The sequence below is a fragment of the Salvelinus alpinus genome, chromosome 7, assembly GCF_045679555.1.
Source record: "Salvelinus alpinus chromosome 7, SLU_Salpinus.1, whole genome shotgun sequence".
In the NCBI taxonomy this organism is placed as follows: Eukaryota; Metazoa; Chordata; class Actinopteri; order Salmoniformes; family Salmonidae; genus Salvelinus; species Salvelinus alpinus.
Window position 1 is genome coordinate 44,031,199 of NC_092092.1, and position 22,559 is coordinate 44,053,757.

A 22,559-nucleotide genomic window follows, 5' to 3' on the forward strand; every position below is an offset into this window, starting at 1 on the left:
CTGACTTCTTTTGATTTTCCCATGATGTCAAGCAAAGAGACATTGAGTTTGAAGGTAGGCCTTGAAATACATCCACAGGTACACCTCCAATTGACTCAAATGATGGATGTCAATTAGCCTATCAGAAGCTTCTAAAGCCATGACATAATTTTCGGGAATTTTCCAAGCTGTTTAAAGGCACAGTCAATTTAGTGTATGTAAACTTCTGACCCACTGGAATTGTGATACAGTGAATTCTAAGTTAAATAATCTGTCTGTAAACAATTGTTGGAAAAATGACTTGTGTCATACACAAAGTAGATGTCCTAACCGACTTGCCAAAACTATAGTTTGTTAACAAGAAATTTGCGGAGTGGTTGAAAAACGAGTTTTAATGACTCTAACCTAAGTGTATGTGAACTTCCGTGTATGTAAACTTCCGACTTCAACTGTATGTCGAAAGAGGTTACAGAAGACGAAAATGCAAAAAGTGTCCCACTTTTTCAGAATTCACCCTACTATAGTTCTGTTTGGTGCCATTGCACTCTGGAATACATGTAACTTAAACAGGATGACAGTACTACAAGAACCAGAGCCCTGCCTAACCTAAGTACAGGGGGTCTGTAATGTAAACTGGATCTCTTTTCTCCATTGGAAAGCCTATAAGACTATCCCACTTTAGCTACTCCATATGTAACAGTATAACTTTAAACCGTCCCCTCGCCCCGACACGGGCGCGAACCAGGGACCTTCTGCACACATCAACAACAGTCACCCACGAAGCATCGTTACCCATCGCTCCACAAAAGCCGCGGCCCTTGCAAAGCAAGGTGCAACACTACTTCTAGGTTTCAGAGCAAGTGACGTAACTGATTGAAACGCTACTAGCGCGTACCCGCTAACTAGCTAGCCATTTCACATCCGTTACACATGCTGTCTATGGTTGGTGAAGAAGGACAACCAAAAAAATTACTAAATTACAACATTTAGACATAATAATGGCAACTTTGTTGTTTATTTTGATGCGCAAGTACATATTATGCAGTTATATCACAATTTGGCCCTGTGCATTATTTAAGACAGTTTTACAATCTTAACATCAAAACAGAAAAAAAGCTATGTCACTGATCTTACCATGTTCTTCATGGCGGAGAGCTTCCTGTTTGAAGCTTGTATTACCCCCTCTATGATGTCACACCAATGAAGTGATGTGAAATTCATAATATGGTTTCTCTGCAAGGGCTTAGAAACAATAGTTTTGATTGTCACTTGTCAGACCAAGAAATAAACACGTCAGGATTAAGCTGTCCCAGTTTAAATGATGTCCCACTTTTTCTGAATTCACCTTGATTGAATTGTTGACAATACACTATATGATGCAACATAAATCTGATGAAGTGCATATCATGCCTTGGGGTCAATTAATCCTCTGAGTTGAGGACCTGGTGTGCGTCCGGTTTGGTCAGCATGTCCGGTTTGGTCAGCATGTTAGCAAACAAACAGTGAATTTACACAAGCTACTGGGGAATCGACACCTGCCTACGTTTTCTTTCTCCTCTACTCCAGGAGCTGGGCGCCACTCTGGGCGGGTGGAAGTGTCGCCGCCGTGTCTGCTTTCCACAGCCAACTGGCTGGTGCTCGGCAGAGATCCCTCCCCGAATGTGTCTCCCTCTTCCCTGGAGAATGGAGTCAGTAAGCTGCTTCTGGATGACTTGGTGGATGTTCCTGTTCTTGATCCTATCAACCAGCCATAAAGATACGTCACTCAATGTTGAAGTCGAAAGCAGCGGCATCTGGCAAAGGGGGGCTCCTTGGCGATGGGAAGCCCGGACCAGACACAGACTTCAAACAGCTTCGCCGCCTTGGATCCAGAGGTTCCGGCGCCTTCATCCCTGGGGGCTTCCGCTTCAAGATCGGATCTGGAGGTACCTGTTCCTTCATCCTCTGTTCTCTCTGTTCGGTGGCTTCTAACTCAGTTCAGATTTTCAGAGCTCCCCCATCATCGGACCGTGAGGGTGTCTGAGACTCCGGCCCTCCATCAGCCACAATGGATTCTACAGCCTCACAGCCTATCGATCCTCGGGGGGTCTGCGAGGCCACTCGAGGCGAAAGAGCGGCCGCACATCCTCAGCTTTTGCACCAGCTGTCGTCATTGGCAGCTCTATGGTGAGAATTATCTTGGTTCCTGGGGCAGAAACCCTCAGCTATCCTGGAGCACAAGCACAGGACATTTCAAGGCTGCTTCCTACTATTCTACGACAGATGCCTGGGGCTGACGCTGCTTTTAATAAATAAAAGCAACATAATACAAAACAAGAAACACGAACAAAGCACAGACATGAAACAGAAACAGAAACAATAACGCCTGGGGAAGGAACCAAAGAGAATGCCATATATAGGGAAGGTGATCAGGGAAGTGATGGAGTCCAGATGAGTCTGATGACGTGCAGGTGCGCGTAACAATGGTGACAGGTGTGCGCCATAATGAGCAGCCTGGTGACCTAGAGGCCGGAGAGGGAGCACACGTGACAAAAGCGGCCAATTATTTCAGGCCTGGTACCATCATTGGTCCGCGGCTTTGAGAGATTCAGCAGGCTACTGGAATTACACATCTGGCTAAAAGATTACTGTAGCTCTGTTGGCATAACTTTTATAGATAACTTTGCTCTACAGGAATGACGGAGTTCATCTAAATCATCTTGGCACATGGACTCAAAGCATTTCAAGGCTGCGTTGAGACAATGACTTATTAATGACCCAAGCCCTGCTCAGATAATCCCTACCATTGTGTCGCTGAGTTGTCGTAGAGCTGCAGCAAATGTGCATTGGAAGTCATAATGTAAGTAACCTAATTGATGTTCCTCTAAGTCCCCTGAATGTCTCTGTCGATCCTATAGCTATTGTATCATGTGTCTATGAACCAGAGTTATACTGTTAGCACTAAGGCTGTGTGCCCTAGTAGGAAGTTAGCTGTGTGCAGCTCACCCTGCACTATCAGCTCAAACATGAATATCACTGTCATTTCTACTTCTGATAAGCCACTCAGTAAAACAATCAAAATAATCAACCATCCCAGAAAAGTGACATATATTAACATATGTAGCCTAAGAAACAAGGTTCATGAAATCGATAACTTGCTAGTAACAGATGACATTCATATACAGTGGGGCAAAAAAGTATTTAGTCAGCCACCAATTTTGCAAGTTCTCCCACTTAAAAAGATGAGAGAGGCCTGTAATTTTCATCATAGGTACACTTCAACTATGACAGACAAAATGAGGGGAAAAAATCCAGAAAATCACATTGTAGGATTTTTAATGAATTTATTTGCAAATTATGGTGGAAAATAAGTGTTACAACAATAAGATGTTGTAGAAGCATCTCAAGGATGATCAATGGAAACAGGATGCACCTGAGCCTCATTGCAAAGGGTCTAAATACTTATGTAAATAAGGTATTTCTGTTTTTTATTTTTTATAAATTAGCAAAAATTTCTACAAACCTGTTTTCACTTTGTCATTATGGGGTATTGTGAGGGAAAACATGTATTTAATCCATTTTAGAATAAGGCTGTAACGTAACAAAATATTGAAAAAGGAAATTGGTCTGGATACTTTCCAAATGCACTGTAGGTGAATGACATTCAGCACATGGATGGTATGAAGAGGAGAAGAACGGGACACTATGCTGATGATACATTTGTATTCATTCCCACAATGCCCGTATAATTGGAAACAGAGAACTATATTGAGCTGCTTGATGAAGTTAAACGAGCATTCAGATGAGCTTTCCCGATAAATATTTTCGTAAACTACATTACATAACACACTGTCAATTCTTAACTAATATCATTACCTATATTAAAACATGTCAGAAACCAAACTATAAGTCAGTATTTTGACATGATGAAGATATTGTGAGTAATCATATTGAACTATTCTGTTTTTTCATTTTCAGGAGAGCTGATTGGTGTGGACTAACTGCTCAGGCAGACTGGGAAGGCCATGCAGAACATGAACCCTGACTCGGAGGAGACTGATTTTGAGGACTATGCAATGGACCCCCCACAGATTGTATGCTTCTGGATGACTTCATCACCACCACCACCACTGTTGACTTCACTGCTGACATTCCCACCCGGGCTGCTCCCTCTACAGTCCAACCTGCTTCCTTCAGTGCCAAGTCCGCTGCCACCAGTATCTGACCTGCTTCACCCACAGCTCAGTCTGCTGCCAGCCAACTCCACCCATGCAAAAAACTTGATTGGTTTGATAAGTAGCAACTCATCACTAGTTTCCATATAGACTGTGCTGTACTCCAGCCCTTTTGATCTTTTTTTCTAAAATGTAAGGTCTCTATTCAATCAGATACAGAGTTAACCCGCGGTTGCTCTTGTGTGTCACAATCCACTCCCTTCCTACCCCGTTAGAAGTTCAAATCAGTGATAGAAAGTGTAGGCTATTTGGATGGGGGGGATTTAAAGCCTATCAGTCGAATCAAGAGTAGGGTCTATAGCCTACAATAGAACATCACACAGTGTTTGAATGTGTAACACGGCTGCAGGAACTTCTAACATGGCTCCATGGGTTTTGTTGAATAGAAAGTTTGGTCGTTTTGTGACATTCAATGGCAGCGTAAGCGAATAAGGTAACACAAGGAGCTGCTTGTGGATTTGACAGCTCGAACACAGTTCCACCTCCGATATCGCCGAAGCAATCACTACGTGGGTGTCGACCAACATTAATCTGATTGAATCGAGCCCTAGAACTTTCAGGTGGAGATTTTTCCTCTGTTTGCATGGATGTTGTCATATGTTTGGATCCTGCTGTGTTATTCACTCAGAATCAGTCAGTTGCCATACCCACTCATTAGCTTGTGTGTGTGTAACGTCACTTCTAAATACAAAAATGTTTTGCTCTCAGAGGAATGTATAATAATAAAAATTACATCAAGAAATATGCACAATATCCACAAAACAACAGAACGGATAATTGAAGATAATAATTGCATAAACAAGGGAGTATAGTACAGTAATAAACCAACCTCAGTAGAACAACACTTCTATATGTTATGATTATCCTACCATAAAATGTTCCAATTAACTCAGGTGATCTTAAATTCACCAATGTGAAAAATAACACTTTTAGACACTATAGTGGATGTTTAGAAATGTTATTTCTGGCCAAGGCAGGATTCGAACAGGGCCTTTCGGGGGCCACTCTTGCCCTTTCTCAAACAGGAAAAAAACAATTTTCATAGTTTTTCATCATAAATAATGATTAATAAACATTTAACTTATGAAGAAGAAACATCATTTTTTCTTTTCCTATTTTTTCTTCTCCCCCTTCTTCCTCCCTTATCTTACTATTGTTCGCCAGCTTTGTTACGCCCGTCGCTTTGGATAAGTCGCATTTGCCTAAAAGTGTCTGCTAAATGGCATATTTTATTATTATATTATAATCCATTTTCAGACTAAAGGTCACCTATAAAATAATGCATATAATAGTAATAAAAACTGCACTTTGTTAAATATTATTTAAAAAAAAAGGTAGTCTGAAACATTGTGGAAAAACCTGGATCACTTCAAATTTAAGAGAACCGTTTTAGGGGAAATTGCACTATACACCACCTGAAAACGCATACATTTCAATGTAATTGAATATTTGTGTAATGACACACAAAATGACAATTATTTGTTCAAATATGACATTGTCCTTATTTAACAATGCTTACCTTTGGATCCTGTAAAAGCCATTGAAGCGTACACTGAGTGTACAAAACATTATGAACACCTGCTCTTTCCATGACAGACTGACCAGTTGAGTCCAGGTGAAAGCTATGATCCCTTATTGATGCCACTTCAATCAGTGTAGATGAAGGGTAGGAGACAGGTTAAAGAAGGATTTTAAGCCTTGAGATAATTTAGATATGGATTGTGTATGTGGGTGAATGGGCAACACAAACTATTTAATTGCCTGGTAGTAAGTGCCAGGTGCACCGGATTGTGTCAAGAACTGCAACCCTGCTGGGGGTTTTTCAGCTTAACTGTTAAGTATCAAGTGTATCAAGAATGGTCCACCAATGTGAAGCATTGGAGTCATCAGTCCTCCTTGTGGAACACTTTCGACACCTTGTAGAGTCCATACCCAAACGAATTCAGGCTTTTCTGAGGGCAAAGAGGGAAGGTGTTCTTTATGTTTTGTACACTCAGTGTATATCTAAAGTAATTTATGTAATATTGTTGACATGAGTAAAAATACTATTCGAATTTTCATTCTAATATGGCATTGCTGTAATGAAATTCCTTTTAACTTCTCAACCACTTGGTAAAGCTATGTAATTTCCAAAATAATCAAACTGGGGGAAAAAACAATTGGAAGTTCTTATTTGACTTGTAAGTAGTATGATTTAAGGGGGAGGGGGTGGTCTGCATGTTTTTTTCAAGAAAAAGGGTTATTTGCTCAATGGCAAGCACATACAAAAAGGGAAGCAATAAACACATTGTTGGAAAGCAGTTACACTTTTTTCTAGTGCACTACACGAAGTCGACACTAGGTGGGGGTGAATTCCCATGAATAGCAGAAATGTGTTAAATTCAGGCTTTAAAACAATTACAGTCTATCTGTAATAATCTAGAAAATAATAATGGAATGGAGGAGAGCCGGTGTAGGAGGGCCAGCTAACTATAACTGACACGTTTGAAATCAATAAAAAAAGTATCCCCATAGATTTCAGATATAGTTGAGTGCTGCAATTACATCGGTTCCCATATGGTCTAGCGGTTAGGATTCCTGGTTTTCACCCAGGCGGCCCTGGTTCGACTCCCGGTATGGGAATGCACTGTTTTAATATTGTCTCGTTCTTGTAGCGCGAACTTGTAATTGTTTCCCAATCAAAGACTGTAATTTCCCAATCAATTGGGAAACAAAGCAGGACCGATGTATTATCAGCCTATATGATGATGTCTGAAATATATCTAACTGGACAACCCATAGAAGCCTATCCACACTGTCATATTTATAACATAAAGTAAATTCCCAAAATAGGCAATGTACCAAAACTGCGATCCCTTAAGTGGGCGGGTTTGAAAGTGTAGCCAGTACTGTTTATACCACACGGGACAGTGTGCATTTGGTTTCGATGTGAGCCACATCCTTGAAGTTGTATATTCAATGCTTTTTTGATCGTGATTGTAAATTTAATTGGTGTTATAACAAGCTGCTAAAGATAATGATTAAGATAATAAAAACGAATAGTCGATATCCTTTTCATTTCAGTTAAAAGTCCGATACGTAGTTTATTCTAGCCTATCCCAGTAAGTTTCTCAATATGAGTAACCAACATGACATTATTTTTCACAACATCCTGTTTTTTTCCCCAACCGAATCCCTAATGCTGGCCAATCATTTCTTAGGGAAAATGTGACTGCTAGGAATTCCCCACGCATCGGTTTTCGGTAAGAAAAAAAGAAGAAAATTAACAGTGTAACCTTACGTCAGCCACGCGAACGTAGTGAAACTAGAGTTGGCATATTTACTGTACTGATGATGTCGAGCATCATCTCACAAATGGGATTATTTTTTGGGGATAATAACAAGATGCTGATAAGTGCCTACTGAAGATATTATGCCACTGGACGATTTTGATGAAGACATTGTCATTTTAAATGTCTGACACTATAAAATAAGGATTTAAGGTGAGTCTTTGCAATTCGAATTGCTAATTATGTACTTCTAGTTTGTATTTTTTTTTATGTTGTCTTGACTATTAGTCTGGAATGTGTATGAAATAGTTCTGTTACCCCCGCCCAAGCAGTCCTTTTCATATCGTAGAATGCTCTCCCATTCAATAAATTTATGAGCGGGATTGAGTGCATTTTATATTTTTCTTTCATTCATTTCTATATAGACTACATACGGCATTTTTAATTTATGTAACTCCACTTGTAAATCCACAACAAATAAAATACAAGTTATTTGCTGTACTGCATCTATTCACCTGGTAGACTAGAACAAATATGGACTACTTTCATTTCTTAAATTCAAAAGAGTTCTATACACAATGTGCTGCCACTGACACACATTACTGAACATTTGACATGAAAAATCACAGAGATATATGACCCACTGCTCTGCTTTATTAACCCTCCTACTGAGAAGCCGTGTCATTGTGTGATACACCCTTAGAAAAAAAGGTGCTATATAGAACCTAAATGGGTTCTTCGGCTGTCCCTGTAGAAGAACCCTTTGAAGAAGCCTTTTTGGTTCCAGGTAGAACCCTTTTGGGTGCCATGTAGAACCCTTTCCACAGAGTGTCCAACCTTTCCAAAAAAGGGTACTCCCTGGAACCAAAAAGGGTTCTTCTATGGGGACAGCCAAATAACTATTTTGGAAAAGTTTTTTTCTAAGAGTGTACCATGCCTTCCATGTGACAGGGGTGCTGTGTGGTAAATGTGAGAGGCTGTTGTGTGCTGCTGACAGAGCTAGCCTGTCTGCAGTGTCTCTAGGTTCCAGTTGCCATTTGTGCTTCATGTGAGTGTGAGGGATCAATTATACAGCCCTGAAAGCAATAGATTGTTCATGTTTTATCTGTTAAGTAAGGAGGAGTTCAACTGCACCCTACTGTTGCAGCCTCCACAGATATTAGACGTCACATTAATAAGCATACCCAATATCTCTTCAGACTCAGAAAATACTATTGGAGAATATTCTGTATCATTGCACCAGTGCTTGTATTTCCCTCTGATTTGTAGAAATGGCATATGGTACCATTACCATTGTTCTGCTGCTCTATCATGAAGTTTGCCATTTAGTTCAAGCGGTTGAGAAAGACCCCGCTCTTTATTTGGCATTCGTATGAACCATGTCTACTCATCATGTTCATCTAACATGTTCATCAGTTAAGATATTATTATTTTCATGTAAAATCACTACTCCCAACTGCCAGAAAAATGTGATGGCTTGGATCTACACTAAACTGTGTTTTCTCAAATGACCTGATCTCCTCAACCCATCTGTGGTCAATATAAACGTTTGCCAGATGTTTACATTTTTGGTTTAAGATGATGGCCTTGTGGGACTTTGCGAGCTGAGAAATCTCATTGGTCTTCCGTGCCTACTGTTGTCCAGAGAAAAGTAGGGGCGAGACAGGGGAATACTTGTGCTCTCCTTATTCGGAGGGTTAAGGGGGTGTTTGCGCTGCTCAGCTCAGCCCGTTAGCAACAGAGATCAGCTGGTCCCGCTGACCCCCACCCCTCCTCCACTGTCCACCCACCCCCACCTCTTCCCACACAACACAGCCCGCCTATCCCAGAGGCCCAGTAGATAATTGGAAATCTCAGTCTTCTGAAACCAATTATCCCCAAACAAGAGCTTCTAAATATACTCGTCTGCAGTGTAGTGGTCTCTTGCATATGTTTCAAGCCCCAGACTCCATGCATAGTTTTTAAAAAATCCCATGGTGCCTGCCTCACTGCACACATCCCACCCTCTTTCCCTCCTTCCCTCTCTCTCTTGGTCTCGACAGTCATGTCCATTAATGACCCTGCCTTCTCCGCCTTTGAACTTTGTTGCTGGAGGGATTTTCTCCCTCACAAAGGGACTTTGAGGTAGTAACCTCCCTTTCATGAGACAGGGCCTGGATTAACATTATGGAGGATGAGAACAGGCCAGGCATCAGGTTTCAGTTAATAGTCAGTTTATGCACACTGACTGGGAACACTAGCCTATGCCTATCTGGGGCTAGTGACATGCCTGGTACTTATCGTGTGACCGTGATGTCATCATCAGCAGGGCACAGCAGCCAGAGCAGCTGAGGATTGTGACTGGGTGACGAAGACTCCAGACAATGGGAGAGCTGTTCTTATTTGTGCTTCATAATATCGAGGGCTGCTATCAATGTCCCGTCCTCAGTCTTGAGTCTTTTCTAACTGGCCAAGAGCTGCCCTAATGAGCTCTTGGATCTGCCCTGGGCTCTTTGTGTACCTCCGACCAAATCTTCGGCTACCCAAGAGGAAACGCAGATGAAAAAAAAGCAGGAGAGTGGGCATCCTGGTGAGTCTAAGGTGATGTGAAAATCAGCCACAATCTAGTTTGTTGTTGATGTGTACACCAAGGAATTTGAAGCTCTCAACCTGCTCCACTACAGCCCAGTCGATGAGAATGGGGACGTGCTCGGTGCTCCTTTTCCTGTAGTCCACAATCATCTCCTTAGTCTTGGTTACGTTGAGGGATAGGTTGTTATTCTGGCACCACCCGGCCAGGTCTCTGACCTCCTCCCTATAGGCTGTCACGTCGTTGTCGGTTGTGTCGTCAGCAAACTTAATGATGGTGTTGGAGTCGTGCCTGGCAATGCAGTCGTGGGTGAACAGGGAGTACAGGAGGGGGCTGAGCACGCACCCCTGGGGAGCTACAGTGTTGAGGATCAGCGTGGCAGATGTGTTGCTACTTACCCTCACCACCTGGGGGCGGCCTGTCAGGAAGTCCAGGATCCAGTTGCAGAGGGAGGTGTTTAGTCCCAGGTTCCTTAGCTTGGTGATGAGCTTTGAGGGTACTATGGTGTTGAACGCTGAGCTGTAGTCAATGAACAGCATTCTCACATAGGTGTTCCTTTTGTCCAGGTGAGAAAGGGCAGTGTGGAGTGCAATAGAGATTGCATCATATGTGGATCTGTTTGGGCGGTATGCAAATTGGAGTGGGTCTAGGGTTTCTGGGATAGTGGTGTTGATGTGAGCCATTACCAGCCTTTCAAAGCACTTCATGGCTACGGACGTGAGTGCTACGGGTCTGTAGTCATTTAGGCAGGTTGCCTTTGTGTTCTTGGGCACAGGGACTATGGTGGTCTGCTTGAAGCATGTTGGTATTACAGACTCAATCAGGGACATGTTGAAAATGTCAGTGAAGACACCTGCCAGTTGGTCAGCACATGCCGGGAGCACACGTCCTTGTAATCCGTCTGGCCCCGCAGCCTTGTGTATGTTGTCCTGTTTAAAGGTCTTACTCACGTCGGCTACGGAGAGCGTGATCACACAGTCGTCCGGAACAGCTGACGCTCTCATGCATGCCTTAGTGTTGCTTGCCTCGAAGCGAGTATAGAAGTGATTTAGCTCGTCTGGTAGGCTCGTGTCACTGTGCAGCTCGTGGCTGCTCTTTGTAGTCTGTAATAGTTTGCAAGCCCTGCCACATCCGACGAGCGTCGCAGCCGGTGTAGTATGATTCATTCTTAGCTCTGTATTGACGCTTTGCCTGTTTGATGGTTCGTTGCAGGGCATAGCGGGATTTCTTGTAAGCTTCCGGGTTAGAGTCCCGCACCTTGAAAGCGGCAGCTCTACCCTTTAGCTGAGAACTCTCTAGGCAAGTAGTGTGGCCTGCAATTTATCACAATATACTCTACTTCAGGCGAGCAAAATCTAGAGACTTCCTTAGATTTCATGCACCAGCTGTTGTTTACAAATATGCACAGACCGCCCCCCCTCTCGTCTTACCGGAGTGTGCTGTTCTATCCTGCCGGTGCAGCGTGTATCCCGCTAGCTGAATATCCATGTCGTCATGCAGCCACGATTCCGTGAAGCATAGGATATTACAGTTTTTGATGTCCCGTTGGTAGGATATTCGTGATCGTACCTCGTCTAGTTTATATTACAATGATTGCACGTTGGCGAGTAATATTGACGGTAACGACAGCTTTCCTAGTTGCCTTCTGCGGGTCCGGTTGAGGCATCCGGCTCTTCGTCCTCCGCGTCGCTTCCTTTTGCGAATAATTGGGATGTCTGCCCTGTGGGGTGTTTGGAGAATATCATGTGAGTCCTGCTTGTTGTTGAAGAAATCTTTGTCTAATCCGAGGTGAGTGATCGCTGTCCTGATATCCAGAAGCTCTTTTCTTCTGTAAGATACGGTTGCAGAAACATTATGTACAAAATAATTTACAAATATCGCCAAAAAAAACACATAATAGCACAATTGGTTAGGAGACCGTAAAACAGCGGCCATCTCCTCCGGCGCCATTTTGGAGGCGCCGGAGCATGAGTATGATGCCATACTCATGCTTCCTGTTTACAAACAGAATCTCATACAGGAAGTACCCGTGACAAACTGCATAGAAAAATGGTCTACCGTATCAGAGGCTATGCTGCTGGACTGCTTTGCTAGTGCTGACTGGAATATGTTCCAGGACTCTGCCGATAGCATTGACGAGCTAACCACCTCCGCAACCAGCTTCATCAGGAAATGCATCTCCGACATCATCCCCACGGTGAAGGTTCACTGCTTCCCCAATCAAAAGCCCTGTATTAACCCAGTGGTGTGTGCTAAGCTAAAGGACAGAGCTACCACTTACAGGGCTATCACAGCCAACACTGAGGCTATTGCTGAGGACAAGAAGACGTACATGAAGTCCTGCTACAACCTCCACAAAGCCATCAAACAGGCAAACAACAATATCGTAACTAGATGAAATCCTATTATACTGGCTCTGACACTCAGTGCATGTAGCAGGGGCTACAGTACATTATGGACTATAAAGGAAGCCGTGATCTGTCCAACAATGCCTCTCTACCAGACAAACTCAATGCCTTTTATGCACGCTTTGACAAAAACAACACAGAGCCCTGCATTAGGGCCCCTGTAGATCCGGAGGACTGGGTGATCTCTCTCTCCAAGGCTGACGTGAGTAATGTTTTTAAATGGGTCAATACTCGTAAGGCCGCAGGGCCAGACGATTTCCAGGGCATGTCCTCAGGGCATGTGCAGACCAGCTGCCAGGCATCTTCACTGACATTTTCAACCTCTCCTTGTCCAAGTCTGTAATCCCCACATGTTTCAATCTGACTACCATCATTCCTGTTCCCAAAAACTCTTAAGGCTTCCTGTCACATTGACTACCGCCCTGTGACATTCACATTTGTAATAATGAAGTGCTTTTAAAGGCTGATCATGGCACACATGTGGGAAACATATGCTCTATCACATCCTCTGAAAAAGCATTACATTTGAAGTCCCTGTAATGTCTCTGAGATGCCTGGTTTGGAGTGTTCTTTCCAATCTAGTCTAGTGATCAGTCTCTCTGAGGGAAATTAGTGTCATTTGACACCTCTTAGGTAACCACAAGGTAGCAATGTTTGTGTCTCTGACTATAGGCAATTCCACATTAACACTCAGAGCACCGGAATGCCATAACTACTAGAATGGCCATGACGGTCATTCTGACCGTTGATATTTCAATTGTATAAATATTCCATAATAAATAATAAATTGCTAAATGAATGCATTTATGTTAAAATAGGTAATAAGAAACCTCGGGACACCAAATGCAAATTGTAATCAGTCAGAAAATGTATTGATTGATCCAGAAACGCATAGACTGTAAATACTCAAATAAGATGATTTGTGACTGTAAGACAACAGTTGCCAAACTACACCTAAATGATATTGAAACTAATTTCACATATAATAATAATAATAATAACAATAATAATATATATAGCCTAAAGACAAGATTAAATTGACTATAGTCTGATGGGTGACGATATTATCAATCGTCGAATAGAGAATGATATGACTGATGACCTGTGCAGCGTGCATTGACAGCTTGCATTGACAAAGAAGAAAGGAGCTTACCAAATAGCACTTCTTCCATATCATCCTACAGAAGTCCATGCAGATGTTTTGATTGCTATACCCTATCAGAAAGAGTTTCTAATGAACCTATTTTTGCCAAACAACTGTACAAATTGCGAGGATGCCTCGGTTTTAAAATATTACTTTTTCCTAGAATAACCGTGGATCCATGCGTTCCTCATGTGAGTAGGCTACCGGTGACAATCAGCGATAGCCATTTGGGATATTCAATTATATTCTTACTGTAAAATATGTGTGTTGACTGTGGCAGGGCCTGGGATGAACTAAACGAACAAGTTGATTTAATTGGCATGGCGCAGCCATAGATTGCCATGGCGCAGCCATAGATTGGCATGGCGCAGCCATAGATTGGCATGGCGCAGCCATAGACATGTCTACCAAGCACAGATAAATACAACTGAAAACATGCTATTCTGTTCTCTTGAAATTAATTAACTTGTATCATGTTTTTTATGACCTTCCTGAATGAAATATTAATGGATTTATTTGTGATTGTATATATTAACACTAGAAAGGCAGAGAGCATAATAATGTCTCAAAAGAAACTGAAATGTTTAATTACTTTTTTTAAAGTCTAAATACGTCTATATAACACACTGTTGTAGTTAGAATCTTAATATCACAAACAAAACTGGAGTTTTAACCATTTTTAGGATCACAGAGACTTCATCATCATGAGTCTGGCACACGGGCTACGTGAGAGACATATGAGGGCCAAGGCAGCAGCAAAGATTCCACGGGAGCCATTGCGCGAGCCAAATTGCACACAGCTCCCGGGGAGGAGAAGCTGCAAGGTGGTCAGATTCACTCGGAAACAGAACCTGGACACCTGCTTCAGCTGCAAGCGACTTGTCTGGGGGAAGTGTTGCAATCAAGTGAAAGTGACAAAGATTTGTGGTGACTGTTCAGACAAGGGATAACAGCTAAATAAAATAGATTTTATACTTGGAAAGCAGTGGCTTTTTTCTGGCCACTCTTCCGTAAAGCCCAGCTCTGCGGAGTGTATGGCTTAAAGTGGTCCTATGGACAGATACTCCAATCGCCACTGTGGAGCTTCTTCTTTGCAGCTTCTTCAGGGTTATCTTTGGTCTCTCTGATTAATGCCCTCCTTGCCTGGTCCGGGAGTTTTGGTGGGCGCCCCTCTCTTGGCAGGTTTGTTGTGGTGCCATATTCTTTCAATTTTTTATTAATGGTGCTCCGTGGGATGTTCAAAGTTTCTGATACTTGTTTATAACCCAACCCTGATCTGTACTTCTCCACAACTTTGTCCCTGACCTGTTTGAGGAGCTCCTTGGTCTTCATGGTGCCGCTTGCTTTGTGGTGTTGTAAACTCTGGGGCCTTTCAGAACAGGTGTTTATATACTGAGATCATGTGACACTTAGATTGCACACAGGTGGACCTTATTTAACTAATTATGTGACTTCTGAAGGTAATTGGTTGCACCAGATCTAATTTAGGGGCTGCATAGCAAAGGGGGTGAATACATATGCATGCACCACTTTTCCGTTTTTCTTTTTTAGATTTTTTTTAAACAAGTTATTTTTTAAATTTCACTTCACCAATTTGGACTATTTTGTGAATGTTCATTTCATGAAATCCCCCCAAAATACATTTAAATTACAGGTTGTAATGCAACAAAATAGGAAAAACGCCAAGGGGGATGAATACTTTTGCAAGGCACTGTATAGCCTACAGTAACATAAACTTGTGAAAATTGTATCATGTTCTTTCAAGTATTTACATTTGGTATTCTAATGTTACCTAACACCTTCATAAACACAACCAAATGACATTGGCACCAAAGGGGGTCCAATGAGTCCAGGCTTTTTTTGTAGTTAAATGTATTTATTAGGCCTTGTGGTATTCCACAAGGCCTGGCTATTCTACTGTTAAATATGCATGAGGTCATTTTGACCATAATGGCTCTTTGAGGATGAAATTATGTATTTTATGATATTTCTCAGAAAGTATTACTAGAATGTAAAATACTCGTATTTAGGAAACGTCAGAGACAGGTGGGTTCAAGGTTTTTATTGAAATTAAGGTGCTGAAGAAACTCACTCAACCATACAAATGTCCGTCTTCAGTCAGATGTTCGTCCCACACAGAAAACAGTTATGGCGGTTATTTTATTTTCATGATGGTCTTCATCCATAATCGTCGGTGATACGGTAATTGTGCCAGCCCTAAAGATATTTCATGGTGGCCCCCTATTTTTGTTGAAAGACAGTAGGGATCTTGCTCTGTAAAGTTCCTTATTTCACTGTGAGTTGGTTTCAACAACTGAGGCTCTGTCAACTGAGTTTCACGTCCTCTGATATATCAGTTCGATCACTAGGCAGCGCTACAGCCAAGCGGCCGACGTGACGTCAAAGAGAAAGGGGAGCCAGGGGAAATTCCACCTGTAACCCCATCCCGCCTGCATGCTGCCTCTCACAATGTGAAGCATGCGACTCCAGTCCAAACAATACACATGGACTCCATATCTCCATGTGTACTTACTGTCATTTGACATGTCATCACGTTAACCTCAGTTTTGATGTCTTGTAAACTACATAACTTATCTTGTTTGCCCCCGAGAACTTAAGAGGTCATAGTTTTTGACTCTGTGTTCCCTTTTCTCCAGAGGCAGCCTTGAACAACTGAAAACATGCTCCAAAACAACAGTGCAATGTCTCAGTAGGTTTAACTAAGAATATATCGTTATTATTCCCATGCCCCATATAGGCTATTACTCAGTTATTACGCTGTTGCAATGGTATGGTGGCAAAAGATGACCAACCACTAGACATTGACAATCAGGCTGGACTGATCTAGAGGTTTTGTTGCCATCTCGTTTCTGATGCGCCATTGTCTGTTGGCACCAGTAGCGGTGCGTGGGCAAAATCACCGGGGAAGCCAAGCCAGAAAAAGGCACATTACATCCTATGTCTTTTGATAATTGCATTTTTTGCTCTATAACCTGTTAGTTCGTATGCCTTGACACCTTGATATATAGGCCTAAGGCCGAGACAATAAGAAGACACAGTGGCAGAATAAATTAAACCTCACCTTTGTTTCATCACAAAACCGGAGAGCAACATCTGTCCAGTGAAGTCCACAAAACATATTGCATGTAACAAACAGTTACATGACCTAAAGCATGGTCAGGCAAGTTAATATGTTTCTGACATTTTCGGACTACAAAACAACTCTTGATTTAGAACCACGGAGAGTTACCACAAGTCGCAAAGAAAACAGGCGATGCCTCCACTATTCCAGCACCATTTCAACATGACCTAATCACCTATGCTTATTATTATACAGTGACAACTAAAAGATACCAAAAACGATTTAGTCCAATCTACGTAAGCTAAATATGTGGCTGTCGATCGTACTGATTTATGTGTGTATGTACAGTTGAAGTCGGAAGTTCACAATTCCTGACATTTAATCCTAGTAAAAATTCCCTGTCTTAGGTCAGTTAGGATCACCACTTTATTTTAAGAATGTGAAATGTCAGAATAATGGTAGAGAGAGAATGATTTATTTCAGCTTTTATATCTTTCATCACATTCCCAGTGGGTCAGAAGTTTACATACACTCAATTAGTATTTGGTAGCATTGCCTTTAAATTGTTTAACTTGGGTCAAACATTTCAGGTAGCCTTCCACAAGCTTCCCACAATAAGTTGGGTGAATTTTGGCCAATTCCTCCTGACAGAGCTAGTGTAACTGAGTCAGGTTTGTAGGCCTCCTTGCTCGCACATGCTTTTTCAGTTCTGCCCGCACATTTTCTACAGGTTTGAGGTCAGGGCTTTGTGATGTCCACTCCAATAACTTGACTTTGTTGTCCTTAAGCCATTTTGCCACAACTTTGGAAGTATGCTTGGGGTCATTGTCCATTTGGAAGACCCATTTGCGACCAAGCTTTAACATCCTGACTGATGTCTTGAGATGTTGCTTCAATATATCCACATAATTTTCCTCCCTCATCATGCCATCTATTTTGTGAAGTGCACCAGTCCCTCCTGCAGCAAAGCACCCCCACAACATGATGCTGCCACCCCCGTGCTTCACGGTTGGGAAGGTGTTCTTCGGCTTGCAAGCCTCCCCCTTTTTCCTCCAAACATAATGATGGTCATTATGGCCAAACAGTTCTATTTTTGTTTCATCAGACCAGAGGCCATTTCTCCAAAAAGTATGATATTTTTCCCCATGTGCAGTTGCAAACTGTAGACAGGCTTCTTTATGGCGGTTTTGAAGCAATGGCTTTTTCTTTGCTGAGCGGCCTTTCAGGTTCGGTCGATATAAACTCGTTTTACTGTGGATATAGATACTTTTGTACCTGTTTCCTCCAGCATCTTCACAAGGTCCTTTGCTGTTGTTCTGGGATTGATTTACACTTTTCACACCAAATTACGTTCATTTCTAGGAGACTTCCTGAGAGGTATGATGGCTGCGTGGTCCCATGGTGTTTATACTTGCGTACTATTGTTTGTACAGATGAACGTGGTACCTTCAGGTGTTTCGAAATTGCTCCCAAGGATGAACCAAACTTGTGGAGGTCTTGGATGATTTCTTTTGATTTTCCCATGATGTCAAGCAAAGAGGCACTGAGTTTAAGGGTAGGTCTTGAAATACATCCACAGGTACACCTCCAATTGACTCAAATTATGTCAATTAGCCCATTAGAAGCTTCTAAAGCCATTACATTATTTTCTGGAATTTTCCAAGCTGTTTAAAGGCACAGTTACCTTAGTGTATGTAAACTTCTGACCCACTGGAATTGTGATACAAGTGAAATAACTGAAATAATATGTCTGTAAACAATTGTTGGAAAAATTACTTGTGTCATGCACAAAGTAGATGTCCTAACCGACTTACCAAAACTATAGTTTGTTAACAAGAAATTTGCGGAGTGGTATGTAAGTGTACCTAAACCTAAGTGTATGTAAACTTCCGACTTCAACTGTATGTGCGTGCTTGTCAGTAGAAACGCCAATGCCATCCTCCTCTTTCATGTTGTCTAAATGGTCTATGACTCTATCATACAGTACATGCATTTCGTTTTTGTTGTCCTAGGCTACCTGGCTAAGACGTTTTCTCTCTAGCCTAACTTCCTTTCATGGGCAACGACGCGCCATTCCAGCTAGTTAACGTTAGCCTAATGTTACTACATCTGTTGAACTTCCATCCTCTCAGGCCATGGGCACAATATATGAATTTATTGTTCGATCAGAATTGCCATTATAATCATTGGCAAGTACGGAGAATTAAGTAAAACCACAAATCCATATCCCTATCTCCATCAATGGATAATTAAGGAAAGGGCCACTGGAGGACAACAACACAACGAGATGCAACAATTCAAGTTTTCTGTCAATGACGTTTGGCTTGTAATCAATGTAATGCGATTGATGTGAAGCCAAATCCAAACTGGCTTCCCTTGACACTTTTTTTGAAGAACATTTATGAAACACATAAAGATGAAAGACACAAAATAAAAATAAAATTAGAGGAAACCTGGCTTCCCTTGGCATCCATGAATACACACACCGTTTTACACTATTTGATTCGTGCAAATTCAAGGTAGAACCACTCAGCCCGTTACTTTTTTGTTGATACTGATGCGATCCATGCATAGGTAGCTTGGGTATTTTTAGTCAATGTAGCAGTCACACTGTGTATCCGATGCTTGATTAGATTGGGGGGTTGCTGGGTGGTGGTTTGACTACTAGGGTGATCCTCAAGCAACAGCCAGCTAAGCTAACCAAATTAATAGCAGTGGAGGCTCCTCAGAGGAGGATCATCCTCCTCAGTGAATTTCATAAAAATAAAAATAGTGAAACATTAAAAAAAGTGCTTATTTTTATACTAATTATATTCACCTCACCAATAATTGATTAAAACACTATTTTGCAATGAAGGTCTACAGTAGCCTCAACATCACTCTGTAGGGTAGCAGCATGGTTTAGCCGGAGGACAGCTATTTTCTGTCCTCTGAGTACATTGCCTTCAATACAAAACCTAGGAGGCTCATGGTTCTCATCCCCTTCCATAGACTTACACAGTAATTATGACATCTTCCGGAGGACATCCTCCAACCTATCAGTGCTCTTGCAGCATGAGCTTACATGTTGTACACACAATCAAAGGATCAAAGAATGAATCTCATACTGAAAGCATAAGCTACAGATAGCTAGCACTGCAGTGCATAAAATGTGGTGAGGATTTGACTCAAGAGAGAGAAAGACAATAGTTGAACAATTTTGAACAAATTAATTTCTTAAAAAATTAAGGAGAAGCAAGATGGAGAGAGCTAGCTATAGTTTTTGTATTTTTTTCCACTTTCATTTTGACTTAGCTAGCGAAATCAGCTAGCTAGTTTAGCCTGCTCAAACACCCAGGCTCAAACAGAAAGGGATGCTATGTTAGCTAGCTGGTGATGGCTATCCAACACTGGAACTCTTCCAAGTCAAGGTAAGCTTTTCATTTGACTAATTTATTGCCATCGGGGCCCGCCAGTGTAACTGCTAAACTGCTTGCTGACTGTACTGCATGATTGTAGCGGGTTTACTTATGCGTTAGTTCTAGTAGTTATGTTGACTTTGACGTTAGCTAATATGGTGACAACGATGTAGGCTGTGTGTAGCGGTTATGATATGAAGGTTTGGCTTGGAAAGTTTTTTTCGCCTGGTCACTGTCACAGACAACTGATGTGTTGTGCGCTGAAGTCCACAAGCAAAGGGAAAAGGTGAGAGGAGGAGAGAGCATAAATGCGAGAAGGAATTATAACTACAATGATCAACGTGATCATGCTGTTTGTATGTGGCTGCTATGAAAGTGAACTGTATTTGCGTGTGATCAGTGGTCTATTCATTCCGCCGATTCTGTTAAAACTTTCTTAAACAGAAGAAAACGGAACGGAACGGGATAAACATACCTGAATTAGTCCAGTAGAAACTCTGGTTTGGACTAATGATTACACCCTAGATCAGCTAGGTGCAGGCAAGAGTGTGCAAGGCAGTATTGAATGTGTCACTGTCTGTCACCTTGATTACTCAAATTTCTCTCAACCTGTGCACCTACATTGTAAACTTCCATTCATGAGCTAGGTTGTAGCAACCTCATGATGGGTATAGGGAAAAATGTTGTATCATGTAGTAGCATAAATCTATCGATATTACATTGAGCTGGGTGATTGGAATATGAATGACAGTCATCCAATATGCTGTAAAAAAATGCAATAAACTGTAGAAATAAGGCCATGCTCACAAAAAAATGATAATTGTCCTCCCTCATCTTAAACGGCACCGACCACCACTGATATATAGCAGCCTTTCACAACAAGGAGTGTCGCCCTCTCTTTGCCTACACTGTCATTTGAATTGGTGCTTTGTGTTGGGATGTATGTTGGTCAGAGGAGTGCTAATATGTCTGTCATGAAAGCTTGACGTGCAGAGTATTATCAGTGTGTGTCTGTGACCGTGTGTATGATGAGCTGCCTCCCAGGAGAGAGAATAATCTCACCTCACTCAGCTGATCCACAGCGTCAACAAGTTCATGTGTAAAATGTAACGGCATCTTAAATAGAGAGCTCACAGCAGGTGTTAGCCAGTTAGCAGCTCATCACCTACACTGAGAAGCATTTACAGTATGTAGCCTGTATCTGTCACCAAATTATATGTGGTGAATTATATAGTGACAGACTGTCCCTCCTTCGGGCCTGATATTTGAATTATTGAATATCTACACTCTACTATTGGCTATTCATTCAACAGTACACTTTCAAAGACTGTGGCCTGTATACACTGAATGTGAAACAAAAATACTTAGTTCTCTTAACGACAAAGCCCCTGTATATACTAGAAGAAACTTGAGTCCTTCCAGCTGTCAATCACTATGCCCTTGGTGTACACTGAGTATACCAAACATTAGGAACACCTTCCTAATATTGAGTTGCAGCTGCCCTCAGAACAGGACTCTGTGGACTGTACAAGGTGTCAAAAGCGTTCCACGGGGATGCTGGCACATGTTGACTCCAATGCTTCCCACAGTTGTGTCAAGTTGGCTGGATGTCCTTCGGGTGGTGGACCGCTCTTGATACACACAGGAAACTGTTGATTATGAAAAACCCAACAGCGTTGCAGTTCTTGACACATTCAAACTGGTGCGCCTGGCACCTACTACCCCGTTCAAAGGCACTTCAATATTTCAGTCAGTCAGTTCACCCTCTGAATGGCACACATACACAATCCATGTCTCAAATGTCTCAAGACTTAAAAATCCTTCTTTAATCTGTTCTCATCTAACACTGATTGAAGTGGGTTTAATAAATGACATCGATAAGGGATCATAGCATTCACCTGGATTCACCTGGTTAGTCATGGAAAGAGCAGATGTTCTTAATTGTAGTATACTCAGTGTATATTACATTAGACAAGCGTTTAAACATGAGAAAGTCGGTCAGTTAGCCTCAGTGGAGATAGCTCCAGTGTTTGTCCCGACTGCAGGTAGCGGATACTGTTGACAGAGGTGTGATGTGGACTGTCTGGAATGTTGGCCTTGCCATGTGTGTTTAATGTTTAATGTGATACCTTAACGGTAATGTGTCTGGTCCTTCCTGAAAAAAAATCAATTTAACTCCTGCTGCTCTGCTCTTATGTACTCCAAATATGCACAGCTATAAAGAGAAGATTTATGTTTGTTGTCCACTTCATTTGTGTAAGGCTTTAGTACCGCACAAAATGGGATGCAGTCTTACAAAATAACATGTAAACATCGCCAGGAAGTCCCAGGACTTATTTCGGAATGCCGCAATAACCTGGATAAATAGAGCTCAATTCCCGAACTGGTCTATGAGAGAGTGAGTGACTCAGCTGTAGGCTATGTGGATTTAATGCATTTCCATTCAGCTAAATGCCTACACCCCTCTCTCTGTTAGTTCTGTGTGGCTGCAGTCAT

The 22,559-nt window shown here is 41.9% G+C and overlaps 1 protein-coding gene and 1 non-coding gene across 2 annotated transcripts in view; both read left to right on the forward strand.

Annotated features, from left to right (window-relative positions):
- The first annotated feature begins 6,743 nt into the window (after positions 1 to 6,743).
- Positions 6,744 to 6,815, forward strand: trnae-uuc (transfer RNA glutamic acid (anticodon UUC)). Its single transcript has one exon. It is a non-coding gene; the product is annotated as a tRNA-Glu (tRNA).
- Positions 6,816 to 7,140: 325 nt separating this feature from the next.
- The window catches only part of LOC139580186 (ETS-related transcription factor Elf-4-like), an 80,983-nt gene continuing 65,564 nt past the window's right edge, over positions 7,141 to 22,559 (forward strand). Inside the window, exon 1 of the mRNA XM_071408759.1 lies at positions 7,141 to 7,675. The gene's annotated coding sequence lies outside the window, so the exon portion shown is untranslated. The remainder of the gene's footprint in view (positions 7,676 to 22,559) is intronic.